A 16,621-nucleotide genomic window follows, 5' to 3' on the forward strand; every position below is an offset into this window, starting at 1 on the left:
ATCGTCTCACACCAGTTTTTGGCCTTGATTGTTGCTCCAATTACAGTTTTTTCTAGTGTGATGTATATATATTATATATATAGACACCGCCAGCTCAGTTTTATTTTTTTTAATTGTTTAAAAATTTTAAAAACAAAAATATGAATGTAAGCTTCCAACATCTCTTCTCCGCCACCACCACCGTCACCACCCGCTGCCTCCTACGGCCGAGAGAATCTCCCACCCATGAAGTTTCAAGTAATGGACTTTCAAATCTAAATGTTAATTTTAGCTAATATTGATGTATGTTAGGCATCACAAAACTTTTGTGAGATAGTTTCACGAGTCAATTTTTTGAAAGTATAACTTATTATTGTAAATTTGGATTTGATTGACTCAAGATATGTGAGACCGTGCCTTAGCAGGAAAATAAATTTTTCTCCCCAACTCCGCTATGACATCGTCTAACAGAGGAGCAGAGTGGAGGAGGGGAATTAAATTTTTCTGCTAAGGCATCTCCTAGCAGAGGACCGGAGTTTGGGAGAATTAAATATTTCCTGGTAAGACGTCGCCTAGCAGAGAAGCAGAGTGGAGGAGGAGAATTAAATTTTCCTGTTAAGGCATCGCTTAACAGAGGAGCAAAGTTTGGGAGAAATTAAATTTTTCCTGCTAAGGCGTCACCTAGCAGAGGAGCAGAGTGGAGGCAAATTTTTTTTTTTATTCTTTTATTTAGTTTTTAGTTATTATAAATTATTGATAAAAATTAAATTTTATAGATACAATTTTTTATTTTAGTCTGAATAACCAAAGCCAAACATATAAATTTAATTAAAATTATATTTTTATTTTATTTTTAATATTTATTTATTTAAAACATTATAAATAAAATAATTAATGAATTAATTTAATGAATAAGTATTATATATATATAGTTTTTGGAAATGTCTTGTACGAATTTTTATTAATTTTTTTTAATAATTAATGGAACAACACAATTTGAAGCTAACATTTAAACACATTTTGAAATAAAATACAACAATTTATAAATGGATATTAAATAAAGATATGAAATAATTATTGTATGTAAATAAAAATATGTTAATATATTTCTTTGTGGCGTTAGATTTGAATTAAATGAGTTTAAAATGTAAAATGTATTTGGTGCAAAAATTGTATAATTTTAGTGCAAAACTTGCTCTACTGAAATCGATTTTTGGATTGAGTATGATCTAGGATAACATGATTAGCTATCAAATCAGGAACTATATTTGAATTGGTGGCACAAGGTTTTCCGGTCCTCTATTTTACCAACACGCTCCATGAAAATAATTCTCTTTGTATCTCAACATCATTGGATCACACGAGTTTCTCATATATTAATAGAAATTGACATTATATATTGTTGATCAAATGACTAAAATTTACTACATCATAGGGAATTAACACTTCATATATATGTATAAAAAAAACTCTGAATTTAAACAAAAACTTCTTAAATATATGAATATTTGTTGAGAGAGGGGGTAAAATAATGTACTCGTTATTTATTTATTTTTTTTTAAAAATGTGACTGGATTGGAAGCTCGTTGGTGTAGTGGGGGACCAATTGTCAAAGACAAATTCAAAGACAGAGGTTACAACATATTCTACCGATCCAAGATATATTATACATCACCATAATGATTGAGACATCACTACCCTTTTGATTAGGAGTGAGTCTCATGTGAGACCGTCTCACGGGTCGTAATCCGTGAGACGGGTCAACCTTACCATATTAACAATAAAAGCAATACCCTCAGCATAAAAAGTAATACTTTTTCATAGGTGACCCAAATAAGAGATCCGTCTCACAAATATGACCCGTGAGATCGTCTCACACAAGTTTTTGCCTTTGATTAGTTGCTCTCAATTACAGTTTTTTCTAGTGTGATGTATATATATATATATATATAGACACCCCGCCAGCTCAGTTTTATTTTTTTTAATTGTTTAAAAATAATTTAAAAACAAAAATGAATGTAAGCTTCCAACATCTCTTCTCCGCCACCACCACCGTCACCACCGCTGCCTCCTACGGCCGAGAGAATCTCCCACCCATGAAGTTTCAAGTAATGGACTTTCAAATCTAAATGTTAATTTTAGCTAATATTGATGTATGTTAGGCATCACAAAAACTTTTGTGAGATAGTTTCACGAGTCAATTTTTTGAAAGTATAACTTATTATTGTAAATTTGGATTTGATTGACTCAAGATATGTGAGACCGTATCATAAAGACCTGCTAATTAAACTTTCGTTTAAGGATAAAAAAGAAAAAAATAAAGCGCCTGCGCCAATCTCTTCCAAAAAATGCGCCAATCTCTTATATGTAGACCAAATCCATGGTTTTTGTAGGACATAACTATTGAATAAGATATTGGTTAGGCTATAGTTTATTGGTTTAGACGCGTCTCAAAATGGAATATAAAACAAGATGATATTGTTAGATATATATTAAATTAATGTTACTAAACATGGTGCGAAGATACAAGATTTTATCACGGTATACCCAAAAAATGAAATTTATTTTCTTTGCTCATATTAAAAAAAGTTCAAAAACTAACTAATTTTTGTATCTCGAATAATCATTAGTAATGTGCATATTTACTGATACTTGAATATTTTTCGAAGAGTAGGTCTCATGTGAGACCGTCTCACGGTTCTCAATCTGTGAGACGGGTCAACCCTACCCATATTCACCATAAAAGTAATACTCTTAGCATAAAAAGCAATATTTTTTCATGTATTATCCAAATAAAGATCCGTCTCACAAAATGACCCGTGAGACCGTCTCACACAAGTTTTTGCCTTTTCGAAAACTACTCGAGCACAACGCAAGTTTTAAGTTTGAATAATTAATTGAGTATGAAGGGAAATCATAATTCCGTATTTAATTGATATATTTCTTGATTTAAATTATTTCCCTAATATTATCTTTCTTTGCTAATTTAATTGAGTATAATATTTAATGAGATTTTGCATTTCTATGATAATGAGATAACGATATGATATTTAATATAAAGATTTAATAAGATATGATATCAATGTTTAAATAGAGTTTATTCTAATAAAATTATGCCTTCTTTATGAAATAAGTTTTCTTGTGGAGTAAAACCCTTTATATATAAATAAGGAGTCAAGGACATTGAAAAAGCTTCTTGAACATCGATCATACATACACGGAGTGAAGATTTTTCAGAGAAGAAATTTTTTTGAAGCCGGTGCTGTTTGAAGAGTGGTGATCACCGTTTTGCTCTGAATGTTGCCAACATCTACAGACAACATCCGTAACGATGTTGACTGAAGATTACATCTAATTGATCGTGTTTTTCGGGATCAAGTTTTTGCTTTCTTATTGACGTTTTAATATTGTTGGTAGTTGTTAGATGTGGGGACCCGGGCTCTAACTCGACTATCTTTGGGATTAATTTGATCTTTGCTAGAAAATGTGGGTCATAAAAAAAATTCTTTTAACAACATAAACAAGTGTATATAAATCATACACTAATGATACCTTTATTTTATTTTCCACAAAGTAGGTACATGTCTTGTTTCATTACAATCATACAACTAGAGTTTATAACACATTACATATCAAATGTAAAAACCACTAATCCTCTTCTACGCCCGTGATCACCACGCTATCTCGATCTCTCATCTTTATCTCGACTCTGATCCTGCCCCACCTGTTGTCATGCACATATACAGACACAACAACAGCCGGAAACTCAGGTGAGAACAAATCCCAGTATAAAACATGTATACATGCATGTCATGCAATTTCATACAAAATCATAACACATAATTCAGTAATTATGACACATTAGTGAATACAGATAAAACAGTTCGAATCTTACTCTTTAACTCGACTCATATCTAGATCTAGGGATCTCGGTGTGAATAAGACGTAACAAGTCTCCCACCTACTTTCCCAATCAGGGTGGCGGTACGTCTTATTCCTAGACTTTGGCCCTGTCTGTATCGAATATCTACAATCGGAGTCGATCTTCTCCTATGCCCGATACCACTGAACGTCTAGAACTTGGCATATCTGCCAATGACTCTCCTATCTCAATGCTTGAATATAAATCAATATAAAGCATAATATAACAAGGTATAGAAATCTAGTATGTGATTCGTGGGAAACTCAAATCGAATCTGATTCGAGTTGTATCTCCCCAATCCAACATTGAATTATACCTTTCGTGTCGTAGTCTCAATTGCACAAGTCGAAGTCTTGAAATTTCTATGTCCAATATGTCAATACCAATCTGAAATGACATATATACAATGTACCATATCAATATTCAATCTCGTTACATTTCGACGGCATAACAACGTAATCTCGCAATACCGGTCATCTCAAACAACAATAATCAGTCCCAAAAACTCACAATCTTCATCATAAACACCTATCAATGTTGAAATATGCATATCTCAAATTCGATACATGCTGAAAATTAATAACAATAGCATACAATGTCCGTTCTACGATCCGGTTGCAAATATCATTTCACCATAATCATAAGAACACATGATAGTACTCAAATCTGATTTCTCCAATCATCTCACTTCAAAACATGCTGAAATGTAATAATACTTACGTCCTTTCGAAGCTGGTGATGAGAGGAACACGAATCTAGTCTCGGATCGAAAATCGGATGGTGAGATCTTGTGCAAGGTAATTTCTAAGCCATGAGAACTTTGAAGCTTTCCTGGGGTTGTTCTCGGTGGTCTGATGCTCAAGGAATGAAGAAAATGCATGTTATATGTCTACCAAGCCATGTGTCAAGTTAAAATGCATGCTGTATTTCTCGCACCACCCTACCGTAGGTGCGCTACCTTTTTGACCGCGGGTGCGCTGAGAGTACTGGATCACATCCAACAATTCAGAAGGAACGACCGCGGGTGCGGTGACTCTACTGTATTACTTCCACAAAAATCAGAAGAAACAACCGCAGGTGCACTGGCCTTTAGACCGCGGGTGCGTTGCCCTCTCTGTCCCAACACCGCAAGTGCGGTCACTTTTATGGCACAGGTGCGGTATGCCTACTGTAAACCTTCAACATTTCATGAGAAACGATCGCGGGTGCACTATCTTTTGAACCACGGGTGCACTGTCTTTGTTGCCCCAACAATATATTTTGCACTAAAATCGAATCGCAACGTCGCTTCTTCGACCTTCGATAAATACATCAAATCATGCATTAATAATTGCTGATTACCAACTCACATCTCGGGCCTTACATTAGAAAGCTTTATTTTCTCAAAGTGTTGAGGAAATTGATTTTTGTAATAATCACTAGAGATACGTTTTTGTAAACGTTTTGGTTTCTAGTGATTAATTTTTGTCATAAGATACCGCACAAATATTTATACTTGTGCAAATTTAATCTTGTCCATCTATTTATTTATAGTCAATTTGTGTTACGAACTTTAATTTTCCGCTGCATGTTGTCCCAGATGTTGTAACATCTGGCACAACACTTAATTCTGATAAAACACAAATTCACTCTTTTACATCATATACGGAAAGTCTTATTATTTTTAGCATCTGTCGGACAAAATAACTCTTACAGAGTATGTCTTTTGTGAAACGGTCTCACGGAAACGAGTAAATAATGCCTCTATTTACAATAAAAACAATAAAAAAATAATATTGTTGGAATAAAAATTGATGTATTTTTTATGAGTTCTACTCATAAAATTGACCCATGAGACCATCTCATAGTAGTTTTTTTTGTAATTTTTTATCTTTATTTTCGATGACAGCTCAATTCAACAGAATTTTTACACACAATGTTTCGCTTTACTCTTGCAATATATATTATTCGTTTTGGAATAGAATTTAAAAAAATTCAACATTAAAAAATTTCCACTCTCGTAATTTGACCGGTTAGAAACTGCAGTCCCCAGCTTGGCAATAATTAAATTAGATAAAGAGATGTAGTAGTACACGATATGGTAATGACAAAACCATTGAAAGCAATTCAGCACAATGGGTCAAAAGATCTTGTACACCTTCTGGAAAACCCGTCGACACTTAGCTTTGTTTAATGTTCTAGCTCTAGCAACCGATCTTACGCCAGGAAAGATTTTTTAAACGACGATTTCAGTTAAGAATAAATCTAACAAATGGACTAAGTAAAGTTATAGTAATTGGATGATCAACATTTAAATACTATAAAATGAATTTTTTCCTCAAGTTAGGCTAATAAAATTCAAGTGAGATGAGATAAATTAACTAAAGCAAATAATCCAAACTAGATACAGGGAAGATTAATTTAGACGAAAATCAAATTCTTTAAAAGTGACTAAGGCGCATAACGATATCGAAAAAGTTTATTATCTATATGTCAAATTCAAATTCAATAAATTAATTATTTAATTCACAACAAAATTCTCAAGATAATTTATTAAACAATTTTTCTAATTAATAAATCTAATTAAATCTAACAATATAATTTTTTCTAATTGAATTTAATTAGATTCAATTGCATTAAGTCATTGTGGAATTTCAGTTTTTCAATCTAAAGTCGCACATTGAAACCAAAAACCATTTCTAGTCAGTTTAACTATGTGTTGATTCATTTAATGAAGCAAATATTAATATATCGCCTTATAGTTTTAGATTTGCCAATAATATGCAATTTAATTGGTCAAATTAAAAGAACACATGATAAACGATATCAATTAATAAATCAAAATAAATAATAAAATCGAATCAAATTCAAAACAAAAAATTACTTGTCTTGACCCTACAGTAACCTTAGTCTATACAAATTCTAATGATGAGATTGTAATTTTTAATGTTTTTCGTAGTATGAAATATCTTGTTGGCTCTTCTGATTATTATGGAATAGATGTTAAAACGTGGTACCTACACTTTAAGAATTTAGGTGCTTATGCCTGGAGGTCCTAGGTTCAAGTATTGGGGGAGACGAAAAAACCACTTTTCCAAGGGTGAGATATTCTATGTGTGACGGTGCATGGCCCATGCTGGACCATCATAACGACCCATGACCAGTAGTGGTGTATGGGTATGGGCTGAGGCCCATAGTGGTTCAGCCTAATGACCTATGACCGTTACAGTTTAGTTTTTAAATTTGGATAAATTATCTTTTTTATTATTTTTATATACATATTTAAGATAATTTTAATTTAAAATATTATTTACTATATTATTATTTATATAATATCACAGTTTTTCGTTCCAACCGACGGTTCAACAGCTCAGACCGGTTCAACAATTTTTTAAATTAAACTGTACGTTGACAGATCTGATTATGAAAACATTGGATCCATTTACCTAATATGTAATAAACTCCATTTCATTATTTATTAATATACAAAAACTCTCGTAAAACTGTCTAATGGACCAGCTTTGTAATACAGATCTCCGACCAAATCTGACTCGTGAAAATTAATTTTTTGTTCAAAATATTATTTCACTGCCAAAATATCACTTTTTAGTTATTTATGAAAAATTATTGTATAATATATGATGATTTGATTGAAAAATATTATTTTTATATAAAAAAATATAATGTAATATATAATGAAAAATATTATTTTCATATTAAAAAACCAATTTCATTGAAGCTATAAATCATGTCGACCTATGAGACAGGTTAACTACTCGTATTAATATTTCATAATTCACATTATCGATAAAAAAAAAAAAAGTTGTTAAAACTATTTTCCATCGGGATCTTCACAAGCTACTAGGGTCCGCCTAGTCAAAAAAATTTCCTTATAAACACACACTGCCACCCATTCACACACCGGGCAGCACCAATCAGCATGTACAACAGCAGTAGCAGCAAAATGGACTTTCTGTGGACGGACAAGGGCCCGGAGCCGGCGAAGTCCACCTGCCGGAAAGTCCCAGAGGTCCCATGGAGTTCCTCTCTAGATCCTGGAGCGCCTCGGCTTTTCAAGTTTCCAAAGCACTGTCTCCTCCCAATCCGCCATTGACGTTTCACAAGTTTTCCATCGAGAAAAACATGAGTTCCAACAACAATGTTAGTGCACACGGTAACAGCGTGATACCGGGAAATATCGCCGGAGAAGAACAAGAATCCGGCGCCAAGCTCTCCGGGAACACCTTCTCTTTTGCTTCTTCTGCTACTTCTCAGCTCATACTCGACCGCATTATGTCCCAATCTGTAAGCTTTCCGAGATTCGTTGCATGCGTTATATCTAAAGAAATAAAATAATATACCACGTGAATATTTTCTTGTAAAACTTGTTGCGTAACATTGTCGTTTGTATAATAATCTGAGTATATTTACAACTTCATCCCAAAGTTTCTCGTAAATTATTTTAATTTCCCAAAAAATCTTTGAAAATGTAGGAAATATCACCATTGACATCGGGCAGGCTTTCTCATAGCAGCGGACCATTGAACGGTTGTCTTCCGGAGGAAACTGATCAGAGCCCTCCGATCTCTCCATCCGACGAGTACGAAGATGTAGTTAAGGTACCTTATATATTCTCTATTTTCTTTAAATGAAATTATGATACCATTTTTTTTTCTCTTCTTTTTCTATATTTCAAGAATTTCTCAGTATTGATAGAATATTGGTTCGTTTTTTTTTTTATTTTTCAAAAATATTTAGTTAATTTAGTTTTTACCACAAAATCCTTGTTTTAATCGAACATAAGTTACGAGGGGTCATTAATAAGAAATGAGTCTATTTTTTTAAAAATCCATAAATATATATGGTCAACACAAAAATTCTTGTTATAAAAGTCTCATGAGTCAATTTTGCGAGATAAGTCCTTCTATTTGGATCAGCAAATGAAAATTATTATTTTTATACCAAAATAATAATTTTTATTGTAAATATAAACATGATTGATCCGTCTCACGAATAAAGATTCGTGAGACCGTCTCACAAGAGATCTATTCATCAACCGTTTGTTCTTTCAAAACCTAGTTAATTAATAAGTGACAGGTCTTTACTTTTTAGTATTTTTCCATACTAATTCGGCACAACCAACTTTTTTTCTAATGATCACGCATTAAGATAAATATTTTGATATTTTATTTTTGGGTGTATGTGAGAGTGACAGATACTATATTCTTGATTTACTACAACACAAGTTAGCAGTGATATATGATTAGTGTGTGTTGATTGGGGTTATTGTTAAGGAATTGTTCAGCTTTCACAACGAATATTGCAAAAAAGTGAGCAAACATAAGTACACTTTGTCACTTTCGATGTTAAATTTTGGTTCTTTACATTTAAATGCTTTAACTTTTAGCCGTTCCCTCGCTCATCTTTCGACTTCAACTTGTAAAAATTTTCACATGCAAACTAATTCACATAACAGTTTTTGTATCACTTATTCCACAAATACTTGAAAAATACACTAAAAAAAAGAAAAAAAGATCGATATTACGCATACATATATGTATTGAATATCGAAGAGCTTCGTAACAGCTGGTTGAGTGAATAATTAGAGGCAAAATATTTATTATTTTTTCTAAGTTCATTTTGAAGGCATTGACAGAGACTTACATTTCCATGCTATTTAGATGTAAACTGACTCTCTTTTAACCAATTTCATCTTAGTTTCAGTATCCCACTCAACAATTACTACACCATCCTCTACATATAGCACAGCCATCTGCAGAACACTTACATTCTCACTGTTCAAAAAGTTTCTTCATTTGTACACTGTACTTGAAGTTTGATTTTATATCCTTATATTTCACTTTGAATCATATCGACTATAAATAGCTTGAATTCAAACTCAAAGTTTTATGAATGAAGATATAGTTGAAAAACTTTAATACCACGACTCGAACTCAACCCGTCGTACGACTCATACCCGTGATAGACATAAATTGGGTCCTTGGAGTTTTTTTTTCCACTTAAGATCTAAATATTTTGATGATAGTGTGACGTTCCTTTGTTTAAGGGGTAATTTGTTCAGTATTTACCTTAACATAGTGCTGGCTACAGCATTGCTCCTTAGCTTACAAATAGAGAAATGTTCTCTGAAGAACACAACATAACCTTAGCTAGCTCAGAATGGAAAACAATGAATTTTTGCGAGTTCCTAGTGAATTTTTCCGAACTTTATTATTTAAACTGGAATACATTTCCGTTGGAATTCACTAAATTTTTAATGTGACTTGAATTTGAAAAAAAAAAAGAACTTGTCATATAATCATTGAATTTAGTTCCTGACTATGGCAAATATCACGTCTCTTAGTACTTACGTGCCAACACCACGCTACAACCCTTGTTCACGGGCAACCGCAGCGGCTACAACGGTGGTGGTGGAGGTGTCGGTGGCGTTGGAACCCCAGGTGGCAAGACAGTCGGAAGGTGGTTGAAGGAGAGGAGGGAGAAGAAGAAAGAAGAGACTCGAACCCGAAATGCCCAGCTCCATGCTGCTGTAGCTGTAGCCGGAGTGGCAGCGGCTGTTGCTGCGATAGCAGCAGCGACAGCGGCTGCGTCTGCTAAGGAAAAGGATGAGCTGATGGCAAAGACGGATATGGCGGTGGCTTCAGCCGCCACTCTGGTGGCTACACAGTGTATGGAGGCTGCCGAGAACGTTGGAGCTGATCGCAATCTCCTCATGTCCGCAATTAGCTCAGCTGTTAATGTCCGATCACATGGCGATATATCAACCCTCACAGCAGCCGCAGCCACAGGTAAATAGTTTGAAAAAAATCAAGGTTTCAGATGCCCAAATGGAAAGGTCAAACTTCACGAGCAAGTCTTCTAAAATTCAAATTCCATCCCCTGAATTTACAGCTCTGCGAGGTGTAGCGACATTGAAAGCGAGGGCACTGAAAGAATTATGGAATGCTGCATCAGCTATCCCAATAGAAAAAGGGATCAGTTTAGGCACAGGGGCCAACAACAGCAGCAGCAGCGACAATTCTGGAAGCTACTGTGAGGATCTGGTACCTGAAGAGAATTTTCTGGCTGCTTGTAATCAAGAACTGCTCGCTCGAGGTAGCGAGCTTCTCAAAAGAACTCGTACAGGTATTGAGATCTCGCTCAATTTTTTGGATGAAAATAGCAAAACTATAAAAAGGCCCTCCTAGAAAGTAAGAAACTAAGGCGTAGTAAACATGATGCTGCAGGTGAACTTCATTGGAAGATTGTCTCAGTTTACATCCATCGAAGTGGGAATGTAAGATAACCCCAGGTTCAATTTTTCATAAAGGTGTGTAGTTTTGTCAGTCTTTGTAAATCTAATTAATGTCCTACAGGCGATGCTGAAGATGAAGAGCAAATATGCAGGAAAGACCATCACCAAGAAAAAAAAGAGTAGGTTTCTGCTCACATAATGATATAAATTTATTACTCGTGCTAACCTAAACAGTTTTTTTTATTACTCCATACAATTCACAACAACGCAGATGTGGTTTTAGAGGTCTGTAAAGAAACATCAGCGTGGCCAGGGAGGCATTTGTTTCAGGATGGAGAGCAGAGACGATATTTTGGACTAAGGACAGAAGGGCGTGGCGTTGTAGAATTCGAATGCAAGAATGCAAGAGATTACGAGATGTGGACTCAAGGTGTCTCCCGGCTTCTGTCAATTGTGTCTGAAAGGAAAAGAAGGAATCAAAGAATAGCTACTTGAGTTACAAAAAAATTGTATGATATGAGAAAAAGAACTATGGTCTGTATCTCTATTATCCTACCTGGATTATGCTTTGACTTGTTTTCCTTTCCTTGTATTGATATTTTGGCCCTTTTGCGTCCCTTGAGTTATGAACAACTTTGTGGAAATGGAAATTACTCTGCATGAATTACTACTGAAGGGGCAAATATATTACAGCAAATTACTTCTCATGCAAAAGTACACAACGCTCACGGCACGATAAGGGCTTCAAGTAACAAATATGAAGTAATAGGTTGATGGCATCTAAATAAAGGGATACAGACACCCAGATGAATTCATATATGAAGTCTCCGTAAAAATATGTAAAATCTAATGACGAAGCAGTTTCGCCAATGACTCACCTCAGAGTGGAGTCCGCATTAAAAATAGCAATTAAAATTTTTTAAGCAAAAATTAAGGAATAAGATTAAGAGAGGAGGCGGACAGAGATAGAGATGCCACTGCCAAAGAAATGCTTATCAGCTATGAACAATTGGGTCTACCATGCACCAATTTACTGACAAACAAAAAAACCACAAACGAAGAAGCCTAGAGAACGTGCTTCATGCAGCAACTAATCAAGAGGCGAGAATCAACGATATCTTACAGGAATAATTCGCCAGGATACACGGCAATGCAATGGTGCATGAATAATACACAGCTTCACACAACAAACGGTAGAGTAAAAAGTGCTCAATTATAAGAACACAGAAAGGGAAAGAGTAGCAAAAATCATATTCATACAGTTATTTATTCGAAGCACACGATTCAACTGTCCCATGAACAAATAAACGAGGCACCAGTGTTTCAATAACAATGACTGTAGATAACATCCATTTTACATACCATATCAAATATCCAAGAAGAAAATAACTAAGTAGACAAACAAACATGCATAGTTTTACTACCTATCTGCGGCTCTGAGAACGTTCAACAAAGATAGAAAGAGGTTTATGACATCTAGATAGAGTGCAACAGCCGCCCAGATGTACTCATCATATTTATATCGTTTGATCAGATTATCAGTGTCATAAATTATGTAACCACAGAAGATGATTGATGCCAGGCCACCATAGATCATCACGCTTATCTTACCCAGAGGGAAGAAAATCTGCAAGATAAGAAATTCTTCGGAAATCAATATTTTTCTAATCTATTTATCAAATATCAGCTTATTACTATCTGAGCACTTAAATAAGACAGAAATTGTAGATCCGCAAACCTGAATCACTGAAAACAGCAAAAGTACAATAATAGCACCGAACAGAAAAGGTCCTAGGAAGTTGAAATCTTGACCCCTCCTTGCAGCCCAGAATGTGTACAAAGTAAGACTGATAACCACAACCGCTGTTAAAATAACTGCTTCCAAAATAACTTTCCCTGCCATCAATTCCAATTGTGCGGACATTCAAGGGTCAGTTAATCATCATTTAGAGAAGCGGCTGGTTTACCAAAATCAGAAAGATTAACACAAAAAATCTAGTTTAAACTGAGGTATGGATGCTATATTCAAAATGTAAAATGATTTCAAACACCTTCTTCACTTATATTTATCTGTCCCTTCAACTTCTCCCACACTATTATTTACCACCAATTATTACCAGTAGATCAAGATAGATTGAATGATAAACAAACTTTTCACAGAAAAAGGTAAATATGTATCAATTACACACACCGTGTTCGCCTATAAATAGGGCATATACATGTAATGCTTATGTATTGTTGTGCTTGAAGAGCAAACTTGCCACATAGGTAGTCTTCTATGCAAGGATAACTATTTATATCCAGCATATCCATAAAACAGACGTCCATCTACATCCTCCATATCCACAGCATAGTCATAAAGCAGATGTCCATCCACATCCTCCATATCCAGGATCCGTGACCATATAATAATGGCCAAGCATCCACATCATCCACTCTGGCACTATTGAATATTGATTCTCATCCCATTCCATATCAAAATGTGGTGGGTAGCAATCTTAACACAAATTGGCAAACTTGGAGCTCCCTTCTCCGCGTATCTAAAGGCAATCCATATCTCCAATTTATATATGAGGTGAAACACAATAGGTTATTCAATCTATTTAAATATCTTTTAACTCGTGCCTTACAAGTACTAGTAACCATTTAACACAACCAATCACCATATTTGGATTGATCAACGATGAGATTCTGGCTTTAAGCTTTAATAATTATTACATATTAAAAGTTTTAGCTTCGACAAGATGGTCAGAAGATAAATATTCTCATCTATTAACAATCTCTGTCCTATCGTGATACCAATGTCAGTTAACCATCACCGCAAGCCTCGGCATATAGTAATACGAAACTATATCATCATTCAGATACTCGAACAAACAAAACAAGAAAAATGCATAGAATAGCTTACCGCTGGTGTAGGCACAAGTCAACCCCACCGGAAATGCAAGAGTCACCGTGAACAACCCAAGTAGGAGTAGTTCAGAGGATGCCTCTTATAATAGCTATGTAAAGGGCACAAAACTGCAATCCATACAAACAAACCCACCAGTCAAACAGAACCACAGCAGATAACAAAGGAGGAGGGCAAATTTCGGGTTTCTTAATTACACACAAGAATACAAGGAAGATAAATTATACCAATAAAAGGGGGCGATGATGAGAACTATATAAATTGCCAAACCAACCCTAGTGGTTGCAAAGAAATGAGATATTGGGTGCACAGTGACAACAACAGAGCCCACAACGATCGTGAGGAGTAACTGAATACTGACAATTCCGTATATTTTGCGGATAAACGACCACCGAAGCTCAGGGCTTTCCAACATCATCGGATACAGCGGCCGACTGGCCGATTCAATGTCGTCTTTCCACATCCCTTACGCCAAAAAGGTACAGAATTTCAGCGGAGGAGGAAATCGGGGAGTGTTGGAACGTTTATTCAATGAAAGGGGAAAATGATACTGTTTGTTTATTTAAAAAAAGAGCGAATGTAATTAGGGGGGTCAATCGGGTGGGTTGGGTCGGGTTGCGGGTCAACTCGCGAATTTTTTTTTTTTTTTTTTTTTCAACTCGAACCCGAAGCAACCCAAAAACCTCCAACCTGAACACGAACCCGTCTAACCAACTCAACCCGTTCTAACCCGTCTAACCCGATTTTTTTTTATTTTTTTAAAAAAAATTAATGAAAAAAAATCGAAAAAATAAAAAAATAATAATAAATATAGAAAAAAATATAATCGTTTAGCTTGCCTATATAGCGACGGTTTTTATTTAAACCGTCGCAATTGAAACCGTCGCCGATTTATATGAGCGACAGTTTTAGTAAACCGTAATAAACACCGTCGCTAATAGTTTAGGGTTTAGGGTATTAGCGACGGTTTAGCAAACAGTCGCTAATAGTTTAGGGTTTAGGGTTTAGGGTTCGGGGTTTTAGCAAACTGTCTATAAATTGTCGCGTTTAGAGTCGTTTTAACATTTGCACTTAGTCATCCTGAGTGTTTATTAAATTGATATATCCGTTATCCTTACAATCAAAAAAAAATGTCAGAACAAACCATATTAGACGAAATTACAAACAATTTGTGGTTCCTAATAAAAAGTACAAAATTGTTGGATGTCAATCGAAAAAAGAGTCTTGAATACTACGAACCATTTGTATTTCCTACGCAAGTCTCGCAAGTTGTGTATTGACTTATCCAACAACAAAGAGAGCAGAATCAGATTGGATGCATGTGAGTACTCTACGTAGGCGAGCTTATGTCACTGATGTGAGCCAAATACTAAGCATAATCAAATTGATGCGAACGATGCATTTCAAAATCATGGGAGCTATACGTTCACACACATCAACATGTAGATGGATCTTTCGTTGACACGCGATCCCGCCTGCTCCACGTAAGTTTATTAAATTTCGTTATTTTCATCAACGCTACATTAAAAAAATTCAATTTGATTCATTTTAAATCAACATCACAGGAGGAGATGGAGCGTTACATGGCTGATTCATTTGTATGAAACACTTGTATTATTATTTACAGATTAATAATATGATTACATTCTCAAATTTTGTTAATTTTTTTTGGATTATACAGCACAATATATTTGTATTTCAGATTTAAATAATATAACATTTAAAAAAAAAATATTTGCGACGGTTTTGTTGAACCGTCGCACAATTAGCGACATTTTATACAAACAGTCGCCTAAGTAGCGACAGGTATTAACAAAACGTCGCCGATCTAGATCGGCGACGGTTTGTTAATACCCGTCGCTATAGCGACGGTTGTACTTAAAATCCGTCGCTATTATACTCTGGGTCTAGAAAATAGCTATATAAATTGTAAAATTTTTGTAAAAAAAAAACATGATGGGTCGGGTGGGTCGGGTCATTGGGTGACCTGATATTTTTTTCAGGTCAACCCGGGCAACCGAACCCACCCGAAGAAATTTTTTTTTTTCGGGTTTGCATTCGGGTCGACCCGTTTCGACCCGAACCCGAAAACCCCCAACCCAAACCCGATATTTTCGTGTCGTCCCGTGTTGGGTTAGCGTGTCGGGGTTTCATTTTTGCCACCCTAAAATGTAATTCACTTTTTTTTTCAATTTGTTTAAAATTAATTATTTTAAGGGTTAATTGTGTAAACAAACTAGGGGGTTCAAAATTCGGATAAAATCGAAAAAATCGAAAATTCAAACCGAAAAAATCGAACACCGAACCGACCGAAAGTCGAATTTTGTAATTCGGCATATAAATGTTTAAAACTGAAGTTTATTTATGTCAAAACCGAAAAAAACCGAAATTTCATTTAAATTAATAATTTTTTATATTTTTATTTATATTATATATTTTGATATGATATTTAGTGAATGAAAAATCATTTTGAACAATTTTGAGTTGATTGTTGTTTGTTTAATTAATTTAGAACTTCTATTTAAATATTTTACTAAGAAAACATATAGAAGCTAACATATTATATTTACAATAT

General features: G+C 34.7%; 2 pseudogenes; one reads left to right on the top strand and one right to left on the bottom strand.

The window, feature by feature from the left end:
- Positions 1-7,820: 7,820 nt before the first annotated feature.
- On the top strand, positions 7,821-11,685 carry LOC140820892 (VAN3-binding protein-like; annotated as a pseudogene).
- A 689-nt stretch (positions 11,686-12,374) lies between these two features.
- Positions 12,375-14,574, bottom strand: LOC140820893 (protein LIFEGUARD 2-like; annotated as a pseudogene).
- Positions 14,575-16,621: the final 2,047 nt, after the last annotated feature.

The sequence above is a fragment of the Primulina eburnea genome, unplaced genomic scaffold (assembly GCF_022965805.1).
Source record: "Primulina eburnea isolate SZY01 unplaced genomic scaffold, ASM2296580v1 ctg266, whole genome shotgun sequence".
Classification (NCBI taxonomy): Eukaryota; Viridiplantae; Streptophyta; class Magnoliopsida; order Lamiales; family Gesneriaceae; genus Primulina; species Primulina eburnea.